General features: G+C 45.2%; 1 long non-coding RNA gene across 1 annotated transcript; it reads left to right on the forward strand.

Annotated features, from left to right (window-relative positions):
- The first annotated feature begins 9,955 nt into the window (after positions 1-9,955).
- LOC141571864 (uncharacterized) lies at positions 9,956-10,882 on the forward strand. Its single transcript, XR_012496916.1, has 2 exons — positions 9,956-10,091; positions 10,578-10,882. It is a non-coding gene; the product is annotated as an uncharacterized LOC141571864 (long non-coding RNA).
- The last annotated feature ends 263 nt before the right edge of the window (positions 10,883-11,145 follow it).

An 11,145-nucleotide genomic window follows, 5' to 3' on the forward strand; every position in this document is an offset into this window, starting at 1 on the left:
GAAGGAAGAAAAAGGTACATTGGAGGGCAGTGCCCTGGGAAGGCAGGCTGAGTTGGAGCATAGATGAGGATTTTTGGAGCTGGGAACAATATAGGAATAGTCTAAAGCAGTCCCCAAAGGGACAAATCGACCCTTTGATGAAATTCACTTGCTTCCAGTTGCTTGTGCTCCAAGCCTAAATGAGGCATAGCAAACACCTGGCACGGCTCCTCTCTCTTCAGTGACTGAAGACCTTGCAGATCCCTTGCTCCCTCTGAGCTTGGGGGCAGCCCCAGAATTCTTCCTTAACAAAATCTCCTCAATTTCCCCAGAAAATGAAACTTATTTACTGTCTGTGGTGGGTTGAATTGTGTCCCCCAAAAGATATGTTAAAGTCCTAACCTTTGGTATCTGTGAATGTGACTTTATTTGGAAAAGGAGTCTTTGCAGATGGAATCAAGTTAAGATGAGGTCATACTAGATTAGGGTGGGCTCTCAATCCAATGGCTGGTGTCCTTAAAAGAAGAGGGGCATTTGGACACATCAGAAGATTGCCGTGGGATGAGGAAGGCAGAGACTGGAGTGTCTCCCAGCCCAGGAACACTAAGGACTGCCAGCATCCACTGGAAGCTGGAAAAGGGAAGCAAAGACTCCCGCCCCCCAGGGTCTTCAGAGAGAGAGCTGTGTCCTGCTGACACCTTGATTTCGGACTCCTGGCCTCCAGAATTGGGGAGTGGCGGGTGTGTGGTGTTAGTTTCTGTTGTTTTAAGCCACACAGTTTGTGGCACATTGTTATAGCAGCTCTGGGAAACGAATACACCACCTCTGGAAACTCTCATTCTGCCCCAAAGTTTTCTCTATTGGCCTTCTCTCCCACTAAATGCCTCCACGTTTTCCATCCTCTTGCCACTCATTTCCCCATCTCTTTTTCTAAGTTGTGTCATCTTCCTGCCTCTAGGTGTCCTCCTCCTGTTCCTACCTAAGTCCTCTTGACCTAGCATTCAATGGCCCTCCTCTATCACGTCTTCCATGAGCCTGTCTGAAACGCATTTGTCTTTTTCTGGACTTCTGCCCCGTAACCATAATCACTTGTATCTCTTTCAGCCCCTACAGGGGAGGTGGGTCCCAAGGAGAGGATGCTCAGAAGGGGCAGAAAAAGACTTCTCTGGTGTCAGAGTTCTGCTTTCCTTCAGCCGAGGGGTGACGGGCATGGGGTGGGAGGAAAGGTGCGTAACTCCTTCAGAGCACGACACTGCTTCTCAGATAAGTCCCTAAAATATCATAATAGTATTTTCGAAGCAGAGGTTCTTTTCTCCCCTTTTCCTCAGTTGAAGGTGTTTCTAAGTGAAGCAATAACCAGTCACAACTGGATCCACCTCTGAGCCCATATTTCTGTTTGGCATTTTCCAAGTGGATTTGCTAAGAAGGATGGAACTGCTCCACAGTTGGGAACCTCAGACTCAGCTCTTGCCAGTCTCGGGGTCCATTCCGTAAAGATATTCTCTGTGCATCTCCACACACACAGAGGCACAGAGGTACGGAGAGGCTCAGGGAGATGCCACACATGCGCGCGCGCACACACACACACACACACACACACACACACACACACACCCCTTGTTGCTTACCCTTCATCAGACCAACCTGCACTGTGTCGGATCATCTGAGCGTACTGTGTTCTGTGCCTTTTCTCACGCCCCTTACTGCACAGGGCGTTCGCTCTGTCTGGAATGTTCTCTTTCACTAAAAACACAATCCCATGCCTTAAGTCTCATTTCAAATGATGTCTTCTATCAAACTTTCCTGGGGACCCTCAGACTGAACCGATCACCCCTCTTCTGGTGCTGGGTCTTCACAGCCTCGGGGCTGCACTATGGCCCTTCCACACAACTGGGGCAAGGAGTGGGTAGGGTGAGAGATCTGTGGAATAAATGAATGAATGAAGACATGCATGTTACACCTTGCAGGGTGATTTTATAAAGCAGATTTAATTTTTTTTTTTTTTTTTACAAAGCAAATTGTATATATTTATATAACAGGTACAACATCTGAAAGTTAGAACAGGATGCATAATGAAAAGCTTCCCTCCCATTCCTGTCCTCTAACTGGTGTAGGAAATTTTCTGTGAGTGCCAGGATCGTGTCTTGGGAAATGGAAGAATGGAAGCAGGGACCAAGGAGAGGCAAGGAGTTGTAAAATGGAATAGTTTATTAAAAGTAAGAATTCGCAGCTCTCGGAACGAGAGGGGGTCCCAATTGGGTTGCCCAGTGACTGAGGCAAAAGTTCTTACTTTTATACCTTCCCTGCCTGTTTGGAGAAGGGAGCCATTCTAGAACCTGGAGTTTCAGGATATGGCTGCCTTTTGTTTAGTCCACCAGGGACCGCCCTGTCTCCCTAACACCATCATTCCCTAGGACAAACCATGCTGGCATGGATAAGTTGGTGCATTCATGGACAATACTTCATTTTGAGAAATTACCTACAAATGGTGGTTTTTCAGGCTCCAGTAAGGTAGAGAGAGTAAGTTTTCTGCTGCTGTGGCGGTTACTGCTAATCACCTCTCAACACTTGTTTCAACAACATTTCTCAGGCGTCCTTGCAGGAAGATTCAGGGTGTGATTGAGGATCCACCAAGTGGCTGCCCTGGGGCGAGATTCTGATTTGGAACTGAGCCGCTGAGCAGAGGTGGAGTGTGGGTATTCCTGTGCCAGGAGGCATGATGGCAGAAGTGCTTGGTTATATTGCTGACAGCCGTGGGGGCAGCTGTCCAGCACTGGAGCTTCCAGGCCGAGAGGAAGAAGCAGCTCCTCAGGTGGCCCAGTGGTGTGGTGTCCTTTTGGGAGACAGTCCTGGAAGCTCAGCATGGTGCTTTGTCCCCAGACTGTGGTCCACAGACCAGGAGCAGAATGCCAAAGCCCCAGCCAGGACTTAAGGAATCAGTTGCATTTTAAAAGTCCCCCAGGTCGTTAACATACCCATTCAAGTTGTGGCCAAGGCTACAATTACAACCACCTCGGGAACTTTGAATAATGTGCAAGCCCAGGCCCTCCCCTTGGTTAAATCATAATCTGTAAGGGTTAGGCCTAGGTACCGACATTTAAAGAACTCCCCAGGCGATTCCAAAATGCAGCCAAGATTGCGACCCACTGGCCTGGAGTAAGCTCTGAATCTTTGTTATACATAGAATTATCTAAGACTTTAAAAATGTATATACGTATATTAACAAAGACTGAATTAATTGGTTTAAGTAAGGCTTGGACATGGGTAGTTTATTTTTTAAGCTCTCTAGGCAATTCTAACGTGCATTTCATAACTACGGGTCTAGATTTGTTTCCTTAGCCTTCCCTACTGTTTATACCTCCTAATGCACGCCCCTGTTTTTAAACTAGCTGGAGTGGATTCTGCGGCCTGCAATTAAGAACTGTGACCAATAGACCTCATCACAGCACTTGGGAAGTAACCTGTTCCAGCTGCACCTGAAATGGGCCGGTCTATGTTGGAAAGACATGGAATAGAAAGAACATGTAATTTAAAAAGGCTGTTGAGAGAACCCACTGAGAGAAAGTGACAGAGAAACTAATACCAATCGACAGGCTAAGAAGGTCAGGTCACAGAGGAGGCAAGCAGGGCCAGAAACAGGGTGAGCTGTGTCTGCAGAAAAAAGAGAACGAGGTGGAGGGGTGCAGAGCTCGGTGGAAGGGAAGAGGATTTACATAATTAGACCCAGGATTATAAAGAGAAGGGGGAAAGGCCCAACCAGCTAAACAAATGAAACTTCCTATTTCTGTTGGGTGGGCTCCCGGTTGTGCAGTGACCTTCGGAAGGAAAAATCAAGGAGTCTGGGGCTTGGAGGAGGGACCCACCTGTGGAGAGACAGGGGTTCTTGGTCTTTGCCTGTCAGCTCTCCTTCTCCTTCCCCTATCCTCGCCTTCCTTGGCCTGTAGTTCAGGCCCTGCCTGCTTCCCCTGCTCTGGCCTCTAAACAATAGCAATTGTCTTCCTTCTCTCCCACCTTTGAACCTGCCTTGCATTGCTTCCTCCCTTGGGGTGTGAGCTAGCAGCTACCTGGCCAAGGTTGGTCAGCTCTGGGTCCTGAGGCTGACTCTGGCTTCCACAGCAGAAGCTCACATGCTAAGAAGGGGGGCACTACAATGCAGTCTGAAAAGTGCTATCACAAAGGTACCTGCAGGAAGGGGCGTCCACAATGGCAGTCACAGAGCACGTGACACGAAAGGTGAGTCATAAAGCTTGAGTAGGGCTTATGGGAAACAAGCATGAGCAGAACGCAGGACAGGTCTGGAGAGGCTCCATGAGTCTCTACTTAAAGGCAGGGAGGGCTTGTGCCTTTCTCAGGGTGTATCCCTGACGACAACGTCAGCTCTTACATATAGAAAGGCCTACATGGATAATGGAGGAATGATGGCATATGGGTTAGAAAGCTGCCAGCTGCAATGAACAGAATACTCTTAAAGTACAAACAGAGAAGGAGTGTAGTAGTCACATCAGGGGAAGATAGCAGGTGGTGGGATTCTGCCTCCAGATCGTTGCAGCAGTTCCAGGCCTCATATCCTGACACAGTGAGATCTTGAAGCAGCAATGAGGGTGTCTTTTATTGGGTCTCTGTCATAAGAGCAAGGAAACTTTTTCAGACACGCTCCAGGGGAACTTCTCTCAGATCTCACTGGCCAGACCTAGGCCTTATGCCTACCTGTAAACTAAGCACTGGTGAAAGGAGTGGGAGAGCCCTGATTGGCTAAGACCAGTCCCTGGAGGGTGGATGGTATACAATCCACTACAATGAGAAAGATGGGAGGACGGAGCTGGCAAAGGGGTGCTGGGACCTTTATCTTCACCTTACCCTTTGAGAGAGTTTGCTCTCATCACTGATGTGTAATGCCCATTGCTTTAGATTGTCCTTTTAAGAATGGAAATTCTAAAATTTTAAGAATTTGAGTACTTATAAAGCCATTCACAATTATTATGTCATTATTAATATATCAAGTGACTTTTGGGATAACAAATGATAAATCTTTTTGTGAATTATTTGTTGAAAATGTAATATGTAAACTTGGTAAAAAACATAGCTACAAAGAGGTTTACAGTGAGACATAACCCTCCTCCCCTCTGTCTCCCACATCTGCGCCCTCCCCAAGGCAATCACTATTAAGGATTTCTTGTGTATCCTTCCAGAAATACTATCAGCATGTCAGACATATACTCATCTATATTTACCACATTAACAGTAAGAAACAATATGTACTGTCCTTCATCTTGTCTTTTACACTTGGGTAGAACTTTAAAATTGACATTCCTGGCTTTTATACTTTGCATAAAGTGGTAAACTATTATGCAAAGCCGATTATCTAAGCCGACTGTGAAAAATTACGTGTACATGTTATATTTCCTAGCGCACCCATTAAAAAATAATATAAAGAGATGTAGCTTAAAAAGCCAGGAGGTTAATTAAAGTATACAACAGTCTCCCCTTATCCACGGTTTTGCTTTCCATGGTTTCATTTCAAATCATAGAGACAGAAAGTAGAAGGGTGGTTGTCAGGGGCTGAGGGGAAGAGGAAATGGGTACGATGCTGTTTCATGGTTATAGAATTTTAGTTTTGCAAGATGAAAAAGTTCTGGAGATTGATTGCACAACAGTGTGAATACCACTATTGAACACTTAAAAATGGTTAGGATGATAAATTTTATATGTATATTTTACTACAATTGAAAAACAAAAAGGACTGAAGTGGCTAGATTAATATCAGACAATGTAGACTTCAGAACAAGGGAATTTACCAGGGAGAAGAGGAACATTACAGAATGACAAAAAGGTCAATTCACCAGAAGTCATAACAGTTCTAAATGTGTATACAACTAACAACCGAGCTTCAAAATACAAGAAGCGACAATTGATAGACATAGAGGAAGAAATAAGAGGCACAGGATGGAGACTTCAACTGTCCTTTCTGGGATTGACACAAGTAGACAAAATCAGCAAGAATATAGAAGATCTCAACAACTCTAGCAGCTAACTTCACTCAATAATGGACATTCTAGAACGCTTTGCAGCCAAACACATGTTCTTTTTCAAAGTAACATTCTTAGTGTACAATGGGTTCTCTCAACCTGCCCTTCTTCTCTAGCTCTTCTTCATATAATTATTTCTCTTCCTACTTCTCTCTTTTTCCCTTTCCCATGTATTTTTCTTCTTTACTCTCTTCCTTTTTCTCCACTCCCATTTCCTCTTGTCTTTCTCCCACTCTTTAATTTAGGGTATACTCTGTCTAGCAATAATTTCACAAAATTAGATGCTTCCTTTCTTTAATTTAAAAGCAAATTAAATGTTTTCTTTGCAAATAAAACGATAAACAATTTTAAATTAACTTGCTTTTTGCATTAGTTGTTTATTGATTTCCTTTCCTAGAGTCTAATCCTGGATAGCCACTTTGAGTTTCTTTGGAAATTCACAGCAGGATCTTTGGGAACTATAGTTTTTTTTGGGGGAAGGAAGGCTTCCTGGAGGAGATGGAATTTGAAATTGGGTAGAGCTTGGATTGATGGAAAGCTGGTCTAAGGAAAACTTCTTTTAGCTTATTTCTGTACCTTCAAAGCATCGTAAATGGTCTGGCTGTCCTCATGGCATCAAATGAAGGGGACACACAAATGTGGGTATCCCTCTGCTATCCATTGTGCCTTGCTCTCACACCTCCTTTGCTTTGGGGATCATTTATCCTTTGCTCATGAGTGCCATTCTCCCTGCCACCCTTTTCATAGCCAGAACCATGGCTCTGGCCCTCTGTGATAACTGGAGGTTTTCCCTCCTGGGACTCTCCATTTTTGGCCTTATTGCCTCACATAGTTTGGCTGGGGTTTGCAATTAGCTTTGCCTCTTCCCCTGGGGCCTGCCAGCTCATGATTGGTTTGTCTCTGGATTCTTTGCAGCCTCTGCTGTGCTGTCCTTGGACCAGGGCCCTGAGTGTGACCTGGCTGCATGCCACCTCCTCCCTGGGGGCCCCTGGTCCTCTCTAGGGGAGAGGTGCTTCCCTCTTGGAGTGGGAGGCTGCTTTCTTAAGCATACTCTGTTGTCCATGCTGTCTGAGAAAAATTGACTTGATTTTTTAAAAAGTTGATTGCGAGCGAGTGTTTTGTGAATGCCAGCCCAGGTGCTCATGGTGTGTGCACGTGTGCCTGTTTGTACTTATGGAGATGGGCATGTGTGTGCCAGAAGAGAACATGCCCATGAAATGACCTGTCCAAGCAGCTTAAATCAATAGCATGTATTTGGTGGTACAAGTGAAGGGAACGCAGACGCACCTGGGACCTCTGTGCCAGCCCACCACTTCATTCTGCCCTGTGATTTCCTATGTGTTTATCAGGTTCAGATAGAATCTGAGTTATGATCAGAAGCTCTGTGCCAAAGCTTCTCCTCCCCTGGTGCCTAAAGTTTTGCCACCTGGCATTTTCTAATTTGGATGAAGAATTGTCCTCTAGAGACTCTTTTCTAAAAATGCAAATGCTTCTGGAAGGAGGCATCCAGAGCCAGAAAGATGGGGGACAATATAATGAATCCCCTTCACATTTGTACAGATGAGGAAAGTGACAGGCCAGTGATATTCTCGAGGTCAGTTAGCAAGTAAATGCAGAGCTGGGATTTGAACTCAGGCCTTCTGACCCTGGTCCATTACTCATCACATACCTGGATCACTGAGCACCTCCTTTATAATGTACCATATGCATTTGACACGGGCTTCCTTACCCAACAGGGACGTTCTTGGGCACGCGGTAGGCAAGACCAATAACAAGCGGTGTTGGTGATGCGGATAAATTCGGGCTTTTTCATAATGTAGGGGAACTAATTTTTCCTCTAGACCAGCTCTGGTTAATAGAAAAATAACATGAGCCATAAATGTGAGTCACATATGCAAAAATAAATAAATAAATAAATAAATTTTCTAGTAGCCACATTAAAGGAAAAAGAAACAGGTAAAATTCATTTTAACAATACACTTAATTTAACCCAATATTATAAAAATCAGTATTGTAAAGCACATTATCATTTCAACATGTACTCTGTACCAAAATATATTGAGATCTATTTACACTGCATTTTACTAAGCCTTTGGAACCCAGTGTATAGTTCACGCTTATATTGGTGCAAAAGTAATCGCGGTTTAAAAGGTTAAAAATAATTGCAAACCGCAATTACTTTTGCACCAACCTAACAGCTCATCGCAATCTGGAAGAGCCACATCAGGGGCTCAATACCCACACGTGGCTAGTGGCCCCCAAATTGGACAGAGCCGCTCACACCACATAAAAGCTGATGCGCGAAGGGGTTTGAATGAGCTGACGTTTCTGATAAACCACAAGCCCCGGTCCTGCCAGACTGGAGGGCTTCTGCTTTGTTCATTAATGACATTAATGAAATGCTGTGATCTGCTCACATATGTGTGTCTTCTCAAGACTGAACTTGGGGGCACGGGCCATGGTCGGCCCATCTTTGTGCCGTGGGTCCCAGCCCAAGGCCTGAGACAGCGTAGGCATGGCTGAATGTATATTGATAAAAAACAAAATTGATAAATAAATGTTGAGGTTTTAAAAGGGGGGAAAAGGCTCCCTACAGGTGAGCCATGAAAACAAACTGCTGGAAAAGTAGACACGGGTAAAACAACTGTACAGGATTAGAAAACAGCCTGTAGAGATCTTGAAGGATTCTGCACTTGGATAGCTTTAGCAAGTGTCTTTAAATCCTCATTCCAATGTAAAGAAAAAGAAACTGGCAAATCATAGTCTATACACAAGGGATGTTGTTTATGCACACGAGATGATATGGAACTTCACCCACGCACAAAGAGAAAGGCTTGGCTCCACATTAAATAAGAGGAGAGTCAGTACATCTACATGTTTTAAGATGAACAATATTTAAATATTTTTGGATGTGTGTCAGTTGGTCTCAGCAGGAAAAAAATATGGCATGTTCCAATGAGATACTTTGAAGAGTTTAATAAAAGGACTGTTTATAAAACTGGGAGTGGAAATGACAGAAACCAGAGAGGGCCAGAGAGGGAAACCAGAGAGGGAAAACAGGTTAGGGGAACTCAGCGAGTCTTATGACAGCAACTGGGTTTGGAGTTGAGAGAGGGAGCCAGGGGAATTAATACCCTGGCCTCTCACTTCTCTCTCTCTCCAGTCTCCTGCCGATGTCTCCTATTGGCCAAACCCGGAAGGCAAAGGAGTCCATTGATATAGTCTATGCAGGTGGAGAGTGGAGGAGAGTGGATCCGGGGGCAAGTGGAAGATGGCCAGCATGGTATTATTTTTTCATGATTCTCCACTTTGACATTTTCAATTTTCTGACAAACTGTGGGTCCCAGTCCCGCCAGACTAGAAGGCTTCTACTTTGTTTGTTTACATATTTATCTTTTCCACTAGACAGTGACTCTCTAGAGGCAGGGACTCTGTCTTGGGCATCTTTGGATCTCCAAGCCTGGCCCAGGGCTTGGCCTGTGGGCGAGGCTCAATAATTCATTGAATAAATGCTGGTGACTCTGTAAGAAAAAGTATTTGTTGAAAAAACAGCAATCTGCATATCTATTCAGTCATATAACAAGTGTTTATTGAGTGACTGCTATATGCCAGGCAGGGACTGCTCTAAGCAAGGGGACACAATGGACAACAAACCTACCGTCTAAGGGGGTAAAGCACTCCACACATTCACTGATTCAAGAAACATTTCCTGAACAGCAGTGATGAGCTGGGCCCTGTCCTGGGTGCTGGGAGTCAAACAATGAACGAGAAAAGTCTCTGCCCTCATCAAACTTACATTTCAGTGTGTATCTCTTTAAAGCTGAAGATAGGCAAAGGGGAACCACTTTTTAAGAAGCTCATTAGGCCCGTGGCGCCTGATATCTGAGAGGCAAGCAGGATGCCACTTTAGGTCATGGAAAGACAATCCATGGGCTGGATGGAAGCCTGAGCTTCGGGTGAATGTCCTCACAGGTCAAGGGTGCCCTTGTTAACCACAGCTGATCCTCTGGCGTTGCAGGACTCGGATGGGTCCCAAGTCAGAAAATCTAAGCTCTTCACACTTCTCCAATAACAGGGCTTTACGTGGTAGGTCTGCAATGAATTTCTGTGGAATTAAGTGGACTCTTATTTATCAAGATGTGGGCTCCCCAGAAGCTGGGCCTGGGAAATGGAAGGCTAGCTGGCAGCCCAGTGGAGCCCTGGCTGGGGGTGGGGGATAATATTGCCTTGTGTAGATGCTTGGGATTATTTTAGAGCATGTGTCACTTGGCTCTGTGTGCTAGAGCCAGCCTTTTCTGGGAAGCTAAAGAGTGGATTCGACCTAGCTTCTTATCATATTAACACTTCCCAAACTCTTGTACTCCCAAGCTTTGGGTGTCTGTATTCCTCTTATGCGTGTAAGTACCAAATTGCTGAGGAAATGGTATTTTTCAAGGGATGGAAGGCTGGGTTCTGACCCCACACTCCTCCCATATCTGTGTGAAACTCTCGGGATTCAGCTGGATAAACCAATCCCTGATTGTCCCTTTCAGCTTGGCCATTCCCTCTTTGAGAACTTTTTCTCCCTCCCAGGACTGTGGCTGCTGCGGTGAGTCCTTCTTCATAGGACATCCTTGGCCACCAAAGGAGCTGCCATGAATCAGCAGGATTGGCCTTCAGCACTGGTCTTTGGAGACAGCTACCTACTCAGTGTGATTTTGCAGGCTCCCGGGAAAGGAGTACCCCCCCCCCCCATGCATTTCCCAAAATACCTTCTCTATCAGCCTTTGGAGGTTTGGGATTGCTTTCCCGTGGACAGAGTCACAATGAAGGACCAAAAATAGCAATGGATGCGCAGGAGTCTGGCATTGCCCACAACAAGCTGTTCTTGGCCTCTGTGCTGTTGCTCGTGCTGTTCCATCTGCCAGGAATATCCTCCCTATGCCCTTATTTCCTTTATACTGATCCTTTAAGAGCCAGTTCAAGCATTTCTTGCCCTAGGGGATGTTGTAATTGGTTTCTTCTGATTGCAAGAAACAGACTTACTCAGACTAGCTCAAATAAAGGCTGGTGGGGGATGGGTGTGGCAAGGATAAAAGTAGAAGCCATAAGGAGGACGGACTCCTGCTCATCCATGAGAAGGCCTATTACTATCTGCTTC

This window comes from Rhinolophus sinicus, linkage group LG05 (genome assembly GCF_036562045.2).
Source record: "Rhinolophus sinicus isolate RSC01 linkage group LG05, ASM3656204v1, whole genome shotgun sequence".
Classification (NCBI taxonomy): Eukaryota; Metazoa; Chordata; class Mammalia; order Chiroptera; family Rhinolophidae; genus Rhinolophus; species Rhinolophus sinicus.